Raw genomic sequence first — 10010 nt, 5'->3', positions numbered from 1 at the left:
TGAGAAATAAGCACTTAATCATATGCAGCCTCCTTTGTATGTGAAAGTTTTCTTTTCTGTTGTTGCTATTAGTATTTTCTCTTTGTCTTGAGCATGGAATAATTTGACCAGCATATGTCTTGGGGTGGGCCCGTTGGGATTTATGCTGTTTGGAGTGCGTTATGCTTCTTGAACATGTACATCTATCCCCCTCAAGAAGGTTTGGGAATTTTCCTCCAATACCCCTCATGTCCCTTCCCTTCTCTTCTCCTTCTGGGATGTCTACAATGCATGTTTTTGTGCATTTTGCACTATCATTCATGTCCCTAAGTCCCTGCTGGATTTTTTCTTTTTATCAATCATTTCTACTATCTGTTGGATTTCTGATGTACTGACATCCACATCACTAATTATTTCCTCTGCCTCATTGATACTGCTGTTATTTTCTAGGAGAGTATTTTTGATTTCTTGCACTGTGCTGCTGATCCCCATCATATCTGTTATTTTTAGGGGTGTGATTGCAATTTTGTCTGTATTCTCTCCAAGTGTTTTCTTCATGTTCTTAATCTCTTCCTTCACTTCATCAAATTGGTCCCTGATATATGTTTTGAGAACTTTAATTGTTTGTTTGATGTTCTGCTCCTCTACCTGTTTTTTAGTGCGTTCATTGGATTGAGCCATGTTTTCCTCATTATTGCATTGGTTTGTAGCTTTTTGTTGCTGTCTGGTCATCATTTTATCTTGACAGGTTTTATTAGTTCCTTAGCTTTTTTCCTAGTCTTGGGTTTTAAATTAGTTGTTTGTGTGTGTGTGTTAAGTCTTCTCTTTATCACTTTGTTCTTCTTATTCTGTTTCCTTGTTGTTGGCTAAGTTCACTTGAACGAAAATATTAGGGACTAAACAAGCAAAAGGAGTATAAAAAGAAAATGTATAAGGGTAGTATTGATAGTAAGTGTTACAGAGAACCATGAGAGATATAGGAGAACAGATAATAGACTCATGGAAGCTTTGTAGAGTTATAGCAGTAAGAAAAGTAGAGTACCTATAATGAGACAGTAAACTGAATATGGGGAGGAAAAGAGTATGAATTAAAAAGCCAGTGTGTTCAGAAGAGAGGGAAAGAGAAAAGAAAGGACATTATTTTAAAGAGTGAATAAAAGACAGAAAACAGAACAAAGGTAGTAGAAATAGATTCACAGAAATTGGGGGCCAATCAAAGAGGGGTGGGATGTAAGAGAAACAATAAATCATGGAGGATAGAAAGATGTAGAGAAAAGGGGATAGTGTTGGTGGCCAAAACCAACACACATGGAAAATAGGAAAGGGAGGATGAGGAAACACAGCAAATATGAAGCACTCCCTGAAGGACTAATATTAAAAATTAAAACAGAATTGAAAGAAGGAATAAATAAAGGGGGAGGAGTAAGACAAAGAAAAAGAGAGAGAGAGAGAAAAAGAAAGATAAAAGGGCCCTACGGAGATAAAGAGGAAGGAAAAACAAGAAGACCATCCAACAAAAAAGCCATAAAAAGTTTCAAGCAAGGCAACCTCTTTGCAGTTAAATAAAATGCTTAGGAATCTGAGCTTCCCCCTTTCTCCCTTCCTCACTTCCCTCTCTCCCAGGGCAGCAGAAAAGCTGCATGTGGGGTCTGGTTGGAGATTCAAGTGGGTCCTTGGTGAACCAGCTCAGCACAGAAAACAGTGACTCTTAATTTCCTCTGAGAGCACCCACACCTCACTAGAAACCACAAATATGCTATTGGAAGCATGGAAAGCACATCCTACAGTCCCTCTCCCTAAGGTATGCTACAGGAAGGTTAGTTGATTTTCTCACTCCACTTTTCCCTGACCAAGTTTCCTATCCCAGGGTGTTTAGGTAAATTGGGCTTTCGCAGCAGAGTTGCCTCTCCTTTTTACCCATGCTTTCCCCAAGTCAGCTGGTATGCTCCTCCAAGCTCAAAAAAAAAAGGTGGGGGGGGGGGAGGACCAGAAAATTGAAGCCACATTTATTTGGCCCCTCTGCACCTCCCACCAAATCCCTCCCACTCATGGAGTCAGTCCAAAACCGGAGGGCTAGGGTATTCCCAGACCTCAGGGAACACTGGATTCTGGAAAGGGAAGGCCGGGATTTTGCAGACTCAAGGTATGTCGGTCTGTGGAATGTGGGCTAAGGGGGTTTAGGGGTACGGATCTGGGGACCATGCATCTGGGGAACACAGGGCTTGGGGATGCCACCACACAACCAACAGTTTTCAGGAACACTGCAGCCGCAATCCTTAGGGGTAATGTCCCACTTCCCCACAACTTCCAACCTCTGTGCTATAAACCCACGATTTTACCTTTAGCAAGCACTACTGCTGTCACAGTCTCTCCAAATTGATGTCCTTTCTCTCCTGCATTGCTAGCCCCCACTCCAGCCTGCTTCAGCAAGAGTCCAACCCTACCCAGTTGCTTCTTTACAGGAGAGATTATGAGGTAAACTCACTCAGATGTCATCTTGCCCCACCTCTTCTCATGTTCTCTTGATGACTCTGAAGATAAAAGGTGGCACATGAAACTATGAGAAGGAAATTAATTCTCCCAACAACCTGAACCATCCCAGAGGTGTTTTCTCTCTGAGAGCCAATAGATGAGAGCCTAATTTGGCTGCAATCTATTTCAAACTTGTGAGATTCTACTTCGAGGAACAAGCTGAGGCCAGGGGACTTCTGAAACATGAACTGTGAGAAAACAAATGGTGAAATTATTAGCTATTAAATTCATGGCACTTTTCTATACTGAGGATGGTGGTTAAGAATACAGTTATAAGAATGTTCTTTCAAGGTCTATTGTGAAGGTATGTCGCTGGTACGGGGTGTTCATAGTGGGGGAATATATGGAGGAAAATGCACCTAAAACATATTTCTTTGATACATAAATGTTTTCTTTTTAGGGACCCACAAAGTAGCCATCAAAAGATTAAACTTCTATTCTGGGGAATACTGATACTTTGTCAATAAAATGGCAAAAATCTCATCTCATATATATATATACATGTATATATATATACAGCAACTAATGCAATTGAACAGGCCAATATGCCAAGTCCGTGGTCTTGTACTTAATAATATTATTCTTTAATAATATGCTTGTTCTTAAGAATATTATTTCTGTAAAAATGAAGCTTAGCTTAATTATAATTTATTCCTAAGTGTTATCTCCTGAAAATCTCTTGTTTCTCAGATGTGGCCCCTTCTAAACCAAATTCAGCAAATAAACTCACTCCTACACCGGGAAGTAGGACATGACTCTTGGGGATGAGCCTCCTTTGCACCAAGGAATTATTAACGAGGAGCAACCAGAAATGCATCTGTTAAAATACCTTGGCCAAAAGGTTGAAATACTGAATATAAAAGAATTTAAAGAGATAAGGGGTTAGAAAGCAAGTTGGGAGGTAATTCAGAGGTCTCAGGCAGTTCTCACTAACTGCAACAATAACAGAAGCCTCAGGCAAATGTAATTCTGAGGGGTTGGTGAAATCCAGACACTGTAGGCAAGGCATATAACCTCATGAAATCAAGATCTCCTAGGCTGGCTCTATTTTGAAAAATATGATAAACTATTTCCCCAATATAACAGATTTGGAACCATTTTTAATTTCTCTAATCATGATTTTTCTACCCCTTTTATTTGAAATGATAATTTTAACTCCACCCATTTATATATATCTCATAGATTTAAATCTTCACTCTCTACATATGAGAGTTGAGCCCTGAATTCCAGCAAGATTGTTTTAATAACTTCATATGAAAAACACTAGTTATTTTATCATTTACTGATAATTTTTTTGTCTTAATCAATCATATGATAGTTTGAATTGTTCTGGTAATTCTATATCCACCAGTTCACATTCCTAGGTCAAGGAGAGTTTTTCCTTTTACACTTTTCTGTTTTTATTTTCACAGTGGATTTAAGGATTCCTTTTCCTTCATGGTGAGATGATATATTAAATTAATATTTTTTTCTTTTGAATCACAAACTCACTCAAAAGTTTTCATTGAGAGGTTCTTCAAGACAGCTACCATGCATTTTAATGTCTTTTTCACACACACATATCATAATGTTTATATATGTTATATATAACATATACTTTTCTATGTTAAACATTTTAAAGATATAATCAATGGCATTAATTTCTAGTGTTGTTCTACCCTCACCAACATCTGTTACAAAGCATTTTCATCACCTGAAACATAAATTTTGTTTCCACTAAGCAGTAACTCCTCATCCATTCCTAACCTTTGTAATCTCTAATCTGCTCTCTAGCCCAATGGATTTGCTTATTCTAGACATTTCCTATGAAGAAAATCATGGGGTATTTGTTCTTTGGTGTCTTGTTCACTTAGCATAATGTTTTTAAGATTCAGCTATGTCATAGCATGTATGAGAACTTCTTTCTTTTATGTTTGAAGAATATCCCAATTTCTAGATAAGCCATGTTTTGTCTTTTTGAAGTATCAATCAGTATTAAAACATTTTAAAAAATAATTCTTATTGTATAGATATGTGATAATTTATCTTTTAAAATTTCCCATAAACTCTGACCTGCTTTCTATTACTTCCAGTTTACTCTTTCTAGTCATGTCTTATAAGTGATACAATTAAATTTTTGTCCTTAGGTGTGTGGCTTATTTCAGAGAGCAAAACATTTTCAAGTTTGTTCCATGTTGCAGCATGTCTCATAATTTCATTTTTCTCTTATTGTGAAATAATATTTCATTGTGTGTGAGCAACACTTTTTGTTTATCCATTCATTCATTGATTGACATTGGAGTTGTTTCCAGATTTTGAATGTTGTGCATAATGCTGTTATAAACAATGATGTACAAATACCTGTTTGTGACTCTGTTTGGGTATATTAACAGAAGTGGAATTGCTCGGCCCAATGGTAATTCTTTACTTAATTTTCTGAAATTTGGCTATATTGCTTTCTGTATTTACATCACTTTTCATTCCTACATTCTCTACAGTTCCAATTTCTCTAAAAATATGACACAATTTTTAAATAACAGTAGTCTTTGTGGTTGTACAGTGTTATCTAATTGTGGCTTTAATTTTCATTTTCCCAAGAACTAATGGTTTTCAGCTTGTTTTTTGGTGGTTATTGGCCTTTTGCATGTTTTTTTTTTAATGTAATACCTATTCCAGTACTTTGGCCATTTTTAAATGGGTTCTTTATCATTTTGTTCTTTATTGCATTGTAAAAATCCTTTGTAGAATCTTGATAGTAAACACATATGAGATATATGGTTTGAGAGCTTTTTCTCCCATTCTGTAGGCAGTATTTTTAATTTATTGATTATTTCCTTTGATGTACTGAAATTTTTAGATTTAATGCATTCAATTGTATGTATTTGTAAACCTTTGTATCTCAGGCTTTTAGTATCATAACTATGCCACATCATAAAAAATTTCCCCAGTGTTATCATCTAATATTTTTACATTTATCAAAGTTATCTTTATGATCTCAATTCATTTAGAGTTTATTTTCTATATAATGTGAAGTCAGGGTCTAATTTCATTCTTCTGCTTGTGGATACCCATTTATTATCACACAATTTATTGAAAACACTATTCTTTCCTTAGTGCTTATACTTAGCGCACTGGTCAAAAGTCAGTTGGCAACTCAGCATGTAGATGAATTGCATTCCACCCAGTGTGGGACATGATTCCTGGGGATGAGCCTCCCTGGTGCTGAGGGATTACTACCAAGCACCAGCTGAGGATGTAACTAGAAAACGACCTTGAATAAAGAAGTCAACTCAGAACGACAGAATATCTCAGCCTACGTGTACTATCAGGTGTTAAAAATTGTTTTTTACTTTGGATAAAAGGGGGAAATGGAAAGGACAAATGAGTTTATATGGCAATGAATCTCCATAAAAGAGTTGGGAGGTCATCAGAGGGGTGATGCTTATGAACGCCTCAGGTGGGTACCAGAGATAGCCAAGGTAGATGGAAACCGAGGTGCTGGTTCTCCTGAGGGCTGCAGAGATCCACAGGTTCTATGGTCATGGCAGATGGCTCTGGAGTTCAGGGCCATGTCAGTTGGGCCTACTTGGGAGTTTGTGCTCCTGAGCATTAGGAGTTGGATTCAGATATGGCCTTTCTACACATGCCTCTTCTGTTACTTTTACCAGACCTGTGGTTGCCATTTGGGTTGGTGTATGCTCAGGAGACCTGAATCTCTGGACTGTCCATGTGATGACCAGGCCCTGGATCCCAGCATACTTGCCACTCCTATCCCCTGGTTTCTTGGACTTACTCTGGCCAGCTGACAGGGAGCTGAAGAGGGCCAGCCACCACACCAGGGAGCCAAGAGTGCCTACAGCTGCAAACAGGAGAATTGTATCCATGTGGAATCCATGTGGAATCTAAGCCCCTCTTGATGTAGCATGGAACTGGTCATAACCATCCCAGGGTCCACAGGATAGAGGAATAGAGTATGGGTTAGAGAGGACTTACTGGTGTTCTGCCAGGGAACTATTGGGATTAATAAGGGAAGAAACTGTAGTAGTGATGTGGAGAGGGTGGCCACGGTGGCTGCTGATGGTAGGGAGATGGAAGAAGAGATATAATGTGGGGGCATTTTCAGGATTTGGAGTTGTCCTAGGCGTGCTACAGGGATGGATGCTGGATGTTGTATGTCCTGTCGTGGCCCACTGGGTGGACTGGGGGAGAGTGTGGACTATGATGTGGACCACTATCCATGTGGTGCAGCAGTGTTCAAGAATGTATTTGCCAGGTGCAGTAGATGTGCCGCAATGATGGAAGAGTTTGTTGATGTGGGAGGGTTGGGGTGGGGGTGGAGGTATATAGGGACCTCATTTTTTTTAGTGTAACATTTAAAAGAAAATAAAGAAGAAAAAAAAAGTCAGTTGGCAGATGTCATCCTCATGGTGATATAAGATATATTCTGAAAATGTCTCCCATCAGAATCAACTAACAAAAGGACAAATCTGACATACTTGGAACTCTGAAAGATAATAAAGACTGGAGAAAGAATCTACAAATGCTTAATTGAAGAAATAGTAAAAAGATCTCCAAGATCAGGTAAGAGATTTCTGTTCAAGATCTGTCAGTCCAAACACCTCAGTCTCACCTCAGTCTCAGTCTCAAGTCGTTTGGGAGAGACATAAAGGCAGCATGGCCCTGGTCCCTCAATAAATTGATGCAGACTAACTAGCCACTCACAGAAGCATGATAGAACCCCATACATATCCAGGCACAGAGATCCAAGTCCTCAGAAACCCAGGGAAGAACAGAAGTAGCCAATGGGTGCAACATAAAAATGGTCATCCAAGTAAAAAAAAGAGAGAGAGAAAGAGACCATAACAGAAATGTTGGCAACAGGTACACACACGCAATCAATCTTAGGTGATTGGACCACTGAAACACAAAATGGGCTTTGCTAGATTAATACTATTTTGTTCCCTGTGGCAGCATACCTGAATGAGTAAGAAACTGGTGGGTAGAAAGGCCTCATGAAAATAGGAGAAGGGGACTGAAATGCTATAAGACAGCATGACAGAACTGAAAAGTATAAGGAAAAAAATGAGGGAAAGAATTTAAATGTATCATGGGAACTGGGGAAGAAATTCTGCACAAAAACAGAGCAGATCAAGGTTTCCACAGATGGAAGAGAGAACATGAAACAACTGCACAAAAAGCACCATCTTAAAATTTACCACACATCCAGGGCAAGAATCAAATGAAAAAAAAAACTGAGAACACTTAAACAGTTAAAAATGGGCTTCTCTAAATATAAAGAAGTTGGTCAAGTGTCAAAGTAGAGCATTAACACACAGCCAATCAATTAAGAAAACACCCTAGACAGGAGGGAGAAACTGACTTTCAGAGTTAACATATTAAAATAACCATTGTGGAGACTTTAGCAAAAAATCACAAGCCATACTAAGAAACAGGAAGATATGGCTTAGTCAGGGGAACAAATCAAAACTTCAGAGGAAAACAGAATTTAGAAAAAGTAAACACATTCAAACGAATCTCCCAAATAAGTTCAAGGAGATGAAGGAAAATGTGACTAAAGAGAAGGAGAATATTGGGAGGAGACTGGCTGAGCATAAAGTATTTCAAAGTTTAAAAAGAAACATAACTTTAAAGGAGATTGTTCAAAAATTGAAAAGTTAGCCTACTCAATGGGAGTTAATAGTTGGGATCCACTTATCTGATAAGGGCCTAATGTCCAGCCCATATAAAGAAATTCTTCGTCTTGAAAATAAAAGGACCAGCAATCCATTTATGATTTAAGAAATTATATGTAACCAGTACATTTAATTGAGAAATGTATGCTTTTACTCAACTGTGTTTCTTTCTAAGTTTTTATTTACATTTCCAATTATTAAATATACAAAATGAAGTTAAGAAAAATAAAGTGATGAATATATTCCAAAAAGAAAAAAATGATCAAACCAAAAAAAAAAAAAAATTGGCATGAGGGTTGAATAAACACTTTTCCAAAGAGGAAATACAAATGGCTAAACAGCACATGAAAAGATGCCTAACATCACTAAGTATTGAAGAAATGCAAATCAAAACTGCAACGAGATATCACTTTACACCTTTTAGGCTGATGGCTATTTAAAAATCCCAGAAAACTACAAGTGTTGTGGAAGATGTGGAGGAATGGATATCTACACACACTGCTGGTTGGAATAAAGAATTGTTCAGTCATTGTGGAAGGAATTTTGGCAGTCCATCGGAAAACTAATTATAAAATTACCATATGATCTAGCAATACCACTGCTGGGTATATGCCTGGAAGATTTGAAAGCAGGGACACAAAGAGATATATGCACACCTCTGCTCATAGGGGCATTATTCACTGTTGCCAAAAGTTGGAATCAACCTAACTGTCCATCAACAGAAGAATGGATAAGCAAAATGCAGTATCTACATACAATGGATATTACTCAGTTGTAAGAAAAAAAAAATGAAGTATTGACACATGCAACAATATAAATGAATCTTGAAGATCTTATGTTGAGTGAGTAAGACAATCTTAAAGGTAAATATTGTGTGTCCTTACTGAAATGACCTAACCCTATTGAGAATATTCATAGAGCTAAAATCTGGAATATAAGTTATCAGGAGAAAGAAAGGGAGTAGAGTGCAGTGAGGAGATGCTCAATATGGGCAAAACCCAGGATTAGGTGGAAGGTGATGGTTTGGGTGTGGAAGCAGGTGATGATAGTGCAGCTGCATGAATGGGGTGGATGATGCTGGAATATGAGTCTGAGAAGGGCAGGGGTTTGAGATGGAATATTCATAGAACTTAGGGGAGGACTGGAGGAAGGAACAGGAAAACTCTGGGGATTTATGGATCTGTGATTGGAACTCTAGGGGAGGGTCACTGGTAGAGGGTGTTGGTGGGTTGGATAAGGGGGAAAGTGTCCACCTGGGGCATTCTTCAATGGAATGTGAATGTGTTCATTTTGGTATAGGGTATTGTCTCAATGGGAGGAGACCCACACAATAAACAAGAAAATACCAAATTCCCACTCTGCAGAATCCAGCCATGTTCTCAAATAGTGGGGCAAGAATATCTCGAGTATGTAGGCAGCACCCAATAAAATAAAACACACCCATATGTCAAGGTGTCAGTATTAATGTGTATAACTATGAACATTATTTTCCAAAAATTGAAACTTCATGTTTGCTATGCGTTCTGAGGGCAGAGAGAGCAAGGGGTAACACAGGGCATCTTTGGGACATTGGATTCCTCTGTGTGATCTTGCACTGATGGATAAAGGCCATTGGATAAAGGTCATTATATATTTTTTTCAGAAGCTATAAAGATATACAGTGTAAAAGGTAAACCATAATGTAAACTGCTGAGAATGTTCTGTAGAAAAAATTCAACATTTATTCACCAACTGAAAAAAATGTACCATACTCATGTAGGAAATTATTGGTAGGGCTGGATGGAAGGGAGGTTGTGGGATATATGGGAATTCCCTGTTTTTTCTATG

The sequence above is a fragment of the Dasypus novemcinctus genome, chromosome 2, assembly GCF_030445035.2.
Source record: "Dasypus novemcinctus isolate mDasNov1 chromosome 2, mDasNov1.1.hap2, whole genome shotgun sequence".
Taxonomy (NCBI): Eukaryota; Metazoa; Chordata; class Mammalia; order Cingulata; family Dasypodidae; genus Dasypus; species Dasypus novemcinctus.
This window is presented reverse-complemented; position numbering follows the sequence as displayed.